Source organism: Magnolia sinica, chromosome 10, assembly GCF_029962835.1.
Source record: "Magnolia sinica isolate HGM2019 chromosome 10, MsV1, whole genome shotgun sequence".
Lineage (NCBI taxonomy): Eukaryota > Viridiplantae > Streptophyta > Magnoliopsida > Magnoliales > Magnoliaceae > Magnolia > Magnolia sinica.
In genome coordinates this window covers 52,750,035-52,755,887 of record NC_080582.1, presented here as the reverse complement: position 1 = coordinate 52,755,887, position 5,853 = coordinate 52,750,035, and positions in this window count along the sequence as shown.

Sequence of the window (5,853 nt, the reverse complement as noted above, 5' to 3'; positions counted from 1 at the left end):
ACTCACCTTTCGATCTTCTTGGTTCGACAACACACTTTCTTTTCTCTCTTTTGGAAGTGCACTATTTTTGGCTTTTTTGTTGCTTGGAAAATGTGAAGAGAAAGACAAAGAGAGAAGGGATGGTTGTAAGAGAGGTGATGGATGTGAGCTGATAGTTGTACTTGACATGTATGGGTGTGTAAGAGAGAGAGAGAGGGAGAGAGTTGACTTTAGGGTTGCTCTTATACTTGACATGAGGTGATTGATTGATTCAGTGATTGATTGATGGGACATGTTGTGGAGATTCTCTTGGGATTGCAAATGCACAGTGTTTTCCTCGAACTGAACGCGGGCCCACATCTCCTGGCCAAAGTATCGGATTGATATACAAAATGCGGCATCGGAACAGTGGCAATGACGCGGTTGCTAGGGTACAAGTCTCGGGTCGAGCTGACTCTAGGATACGGGAGACAACACAAGGTTGCACGCAAATGTAGTCTACGAGTCGCGAGTTGTCGAAATTCGACCGGGAGGACTACGGAAGCCTACGGAATAGTATGGGCTAGGATATGGGTCTTACAGGCATCTTGCGAAGTTCACGTACAATGTGATTTCGGATGCAATAGAAAGTCGTGTGTTTGATTATTTGATTATCTGGACATATTCCCTTATATTACGACTGCTATTATATTTTTCTTATGTGAATTCTATTGAATGGCTTAAGTTTTGAGTACATGTGTATGATTATGAAATGCCCTATTTAATGTATGTAATTTCGTGACTTGCGATCTATATTGGATTATAAATGATGAGTGTATAATCTTAGAGGGTGCTCCTCACTACGATAGCCATTGATGCTATCAAACCGTAACAGTTGATGCAGGTGTAGAATGAGTCGATGCTGTTCACTGGGTTGCTGAAGCAGATTAGGTAGCTGAGGAGCTAGATGGGTCCCTGCGGCTCATATCGAGTTCCACCACTAGTTGATAGATTCTTTTTTTTTTTTGCTTATATGAACATTATTATTTGGGATTGTATAAGTCCTGTATGGGTGCCACATTTGGAAATTTGGTGATGATCAGAATGTTTTTATTCAGTGCATGGTTTATTCTAGCTTCGTTGCTATTAACTCTGATTAATGATAAGCAGTTCAGATTTACACTAAATTTTATATGCTAACACTCGGGTTTTTGGAGAACGAGTCATATACTCGGGTTCCAAAAACCCAGGCGTTATAAAGTGGTATCAGAGTGAGTTTAGATAAACCAGGCCTTATGGAAAACGAGACTTATACGACTTCAAATACTCCAAGGTTTCACTGATAAAATTAGAGACTTGAAACTAGGTTTCATTCCCTTAGCTTTAGGGTATCTTGTGAACTTAGAAATCAAAACTTTAAGGTCCCATGAAATGTTTAGGGTTAACCATTTGAACTTAGAAACAAAAACCTAAGTTCCTTTGTGAATTATGATTGTTGAATTCAGGAACTAAACTTATGTACTATAGGGAGACAAATTCCAACCACATTGCACATTAGATCAAATATAAGCATTCTATAAACTTAAGAATTCATACTAGGAATTATAATTCGAATTCCCCAATACGTCTCTTTAATTAGAAGCAACATTCCTCGCATGTTCCAACAATCATAAATAACTAATGGTGAAATTTTAGAATTTTAAGTAAAATTGTCAATCCTCAAAAAGGCTTATTGAGACTGAACTTTGGAATTTAGATAATTTTAGTGGATTGCAAACCCAAATTTTAGGTGCCATGGAAAGTTAGGTTAAACTCAAGAACTCATAAGTTTACACCCCTTGCAGTCCATCTCAAGACACAAATATAACTTTAAGGTTATTGTAAGACCTTAACTGTAGGTCGAAGACTAGAAGACGTAGGTATAAGGATGCTTAGATGGTCATCTTAGGATCTTTGGAGTCTTATTGCACTTAATAACAAAAGATAGGGAGTTGTTGAGCACATATCGATTTGGACAATAGTTCGGTTGCATGATTCGTATAAACTACCTTACGATCTTAGGTTAACACTCGTTTAAGCTTATGAGGGCATAACCATGATGAATCCTTTCTTTTAACATGATTATGGCCCCAAATTCCCGTCATTCAAGATCGCAAACTTTCCATTTGTTAACTTCGTCAACAAATGAGGTTGTTAGGGAAGAGGGTCATGAGCATTTTCCTGTACCTCCAATTAGGCCAACTAGTCTTGAAAGAGAGTCGGCATCAGGAACTGTCCCACCTCAACCATCTACGGGTCTTGTTGGGACGCCCCCATCAAATGCGCAGCATGAAGCCCCACCCGGCGATGTTATTAGTTACTGACTACCATCATACTATGATAACAGGCTTCGATCACCACACTGTTGGAAACTGTCTAACATAATATGGACGCATCGGGCTCGAAGACTGAAGAAGTTAGTGGACCAGATCTGTTTGAAAGGTTTCAGAGGTTGAAGGCACCGTCCTTCTTAGGGGCACTAGATCTAGTTCTAGCAGAACACTGACTGAATAGAATGACAAAGATGGTGAAACCGATAGGTTGTTTGGACGCTTAGAAGGTTGTTCTCGCCACTTATGCCCTGGAAGGCGAGGCTGATATAAGGTTGGAAGGCATGCTAAGAAGAGTCTCACCTGATTATGAGTGGACCTGGAATGAGTTTAAAAAGAGGTTCAATGAAATATATTTTCCTCCATGCTATCGCCACGAGAAAATCTCTGAGTTTCTCAAGTTGAAACAGGGGAATACGACGGTTTCACAATATAAAGCACACTTCGCCGAATTGTCACGATATGTACCAAGGGCTGTTGAGGACGGGGAATATAAATTGTAAAAAGTTTAAGGAAGGTCTCCGACCTGAAATCCAGTTGAGATTGTGCACCTTCGACTTTACTGACTTTGCTGATATCATGGACAAAGCCATGTGAGTAGAGAGGACTTCGAGCGTAAGGCCAAAACACGTACTCTTATTCGAGGTCCAGCAAGCAAAGCCAAGATGGCGCCAATTGCATCTCCTATAGGTGAAGAGAGGATGAAATTAATGTCTCACCCAACTCATTCTTCAGGTCAAGATAAGCTTTGTGACTATTGTGGAAGGTCAGGTCACTTCTTAAAGCGGTGTTTTAAGAAACAAAGAGATGAGAGGATCTTCCCTCCAATACAATGACTTCAGCCACTAAGGTACAACCTTTATAAATCTTCCTTAGTAGTTATAAAGTAGTTCGTAAGGATTATAAATTTTTGGGAATGCGTTGTAATATGACTAAAATGATTAGAAATGATTAAATTATAGATTTTAGGATAACACCCCAGATAACTAAATTGTAATGTTGAAGCACAATGAATCATTTAGGCTTACTTTTTGGAAGTAGGAAATTAAATAACCTATCTCAAAAGGACTAGAAATGATCGGGAACACGAACCGACAGAACCATGTTTAACGAAGTATATGCGGTTTGCGTGAATTCTAAATCCTGATGATTACAATGATCTCAATGCCTTGATTAAGCAGAAGATCAATACTCACTGGCATTAAGAAGGATACTAATAAACTCACTACCTAGCCAAGCAGAAGTTTGGTGTATCAGGCTTAGGCCGATCATAACCGTTCATTTGTATTTATCCAAAACACTAAAAACATAAACTACTCTTCCCTTAAGATGACATAGAATTCTCATCATGAATTTCAAACTTATATACATATATAAATATGATAATCATAACAAAACTCTTCTTTATGACATGTGAGGAAACCTTTAATCCTAATCGACACTGCAGGAAATTGGGGTGAGCATAATCGAATCTCGCGGGTGAGATTTTTCTTTAAGGGGCATAAATTGTAACAACCCCAGTTCTTTAGTCAAACATGTTCCACGAGGAAGGTGGTGGATGCTTAGAGACATGGAAAATGGATTATCATTGTCCCATTTAAGGTAGAAGTATTGAATTTCAAGGATGAAATTCTCTTTAAGGGGGGTAGATTGTAACACCCCGCACTTTTAGTACTCGGATGTTAACATGAGAATCAAATTTAGTATAAACACAACCTAATGTATTTGAACGTTCAGCCTAATCCTATCTTGAACTGACAGTTGAGAGTAATCTTTGTCCATTAACCAACCTATCCATCCACAAATTTTCAAGATGGGCCATCATGTAATCCCAAAATCGAATCATACGCCGTGGATCTTAGGTCGTAAAATCTGTCGTCCACTACACCTTTGACGACCTAATGATCAACCCCCTCCTGAAACCATGCAATCCAACTGATAAATACTTAGGTAACAGTCTATTCCCACCTAAGATTCCCTTAGGAACCCTAAATGTCACTAATAACCAAGTTAGGAATTGATCTGACCGTAGATTGATCGTTACCAACATAAATTAGTGCATCCATCTATTGATTTTCAATATGGACCTACATTTGGAGTTTCAATCTCCTTGACAAATAGATCGAACCATCACATTACCTAGAGAGCCGCGTTGAACCTCTTGAGGCTTAATTCTAGGAACCTAATTAGGGCAAACCATCAGACAACGTCCTGTTCAATTGGTTAAGCTGTGAAAAATCCCTTTCAAGACTTAAGTCACTGGGTTCACTATTCGTTAGGCATACAACCAATATCTGGGCGATCCATCCCTACAAATCACCTCAATAGATAGGTTAAACTGTCCACTATCAACATCAAACCCCAAGGATCACTAATGGTCAAGTTTGGATTCAATCAGACCGTTGGATGGACGGAAATCATTGTTTGAACCCCAAGAATAAATGTTGTGTGACCCATCTAGTTGAAAAAATATCACTCTAAAATAAATGGTGGCCCTAATTGGCTCATAAGTTAGGTGGATGGTCCTAATCTCATGAGTGAACCACAAATCATCATTGGATCGAAGATAATTGGTACTCAAAGGCTATATCTCAGTTGATATGGCCCACTTAAGACTTGGATCTACCTCATACTCTGGATTGGACCCTAAGTCAGGTTGACAAAACAGATGATTGGATCAGATTGGGTCACAAATCATTGTGGACCCCACCTTTGTGTGGTGTGCGTACACCATGCGTGTGCACCCACACTGCACCAGATCTCTAGCATGGTCAGATGAGCACTGACCTGCACTCATCTGAAAAAGGAAAGATTTTCCTTTCTTTTGAAATGCTTCCCGCCAGCAATGCTTGAACGGACAACGTCCATTTGTAAGCGTTGTGGCCCACAACGATCAAGCATATGCTTGATCCAAACCGTCCATTTCATTTGGAAGATATGGACGTCCAGAGTGTCGGTTGAACTAGCCGTTGGATTGCACACGTGTACACACAACATCAGCCATAAATCAGGCTACAAGCACACCTATTTCCGAAAACGGAAAGAAATCCGTTCCTTCGCCTTTCCACGATGGCAATCCGCGTGAAACCATCTCCTGGGATCTTAGCCGTTCATTGAAAACCCATCCCAGCCCTCCGAAATAGGGCGTTCCTAAGCAGAACCTTACTTCTGCCCCTTCCACAACTTGAAACCCAAGACCATTAAGTAAATGATGAAAACCCTCCATCCAGAGGGTCCCACCGTGATCGTAGGATGAATCCAAACCATCCATACATTTCTGATCATTGGATCAGCCATCCGCCGATGACCCACTATTAACGGCTGGGTCATCTCCTCTGTTTAAGTAGGAAACCCATCAGCGTGGGATGGGCCCCATTTGTCGATCTAGGACGTCCATTAGGTGGCCCATTGTCGTAAGATTTCATCCATGAAACTACCAAATGAACATGCGAATAGGATGAGCAGGGATCGCAAACTGGTTGCAATAATAAAACGGTGCTTAATGAGTCCTTACTCTCAGTGCTGC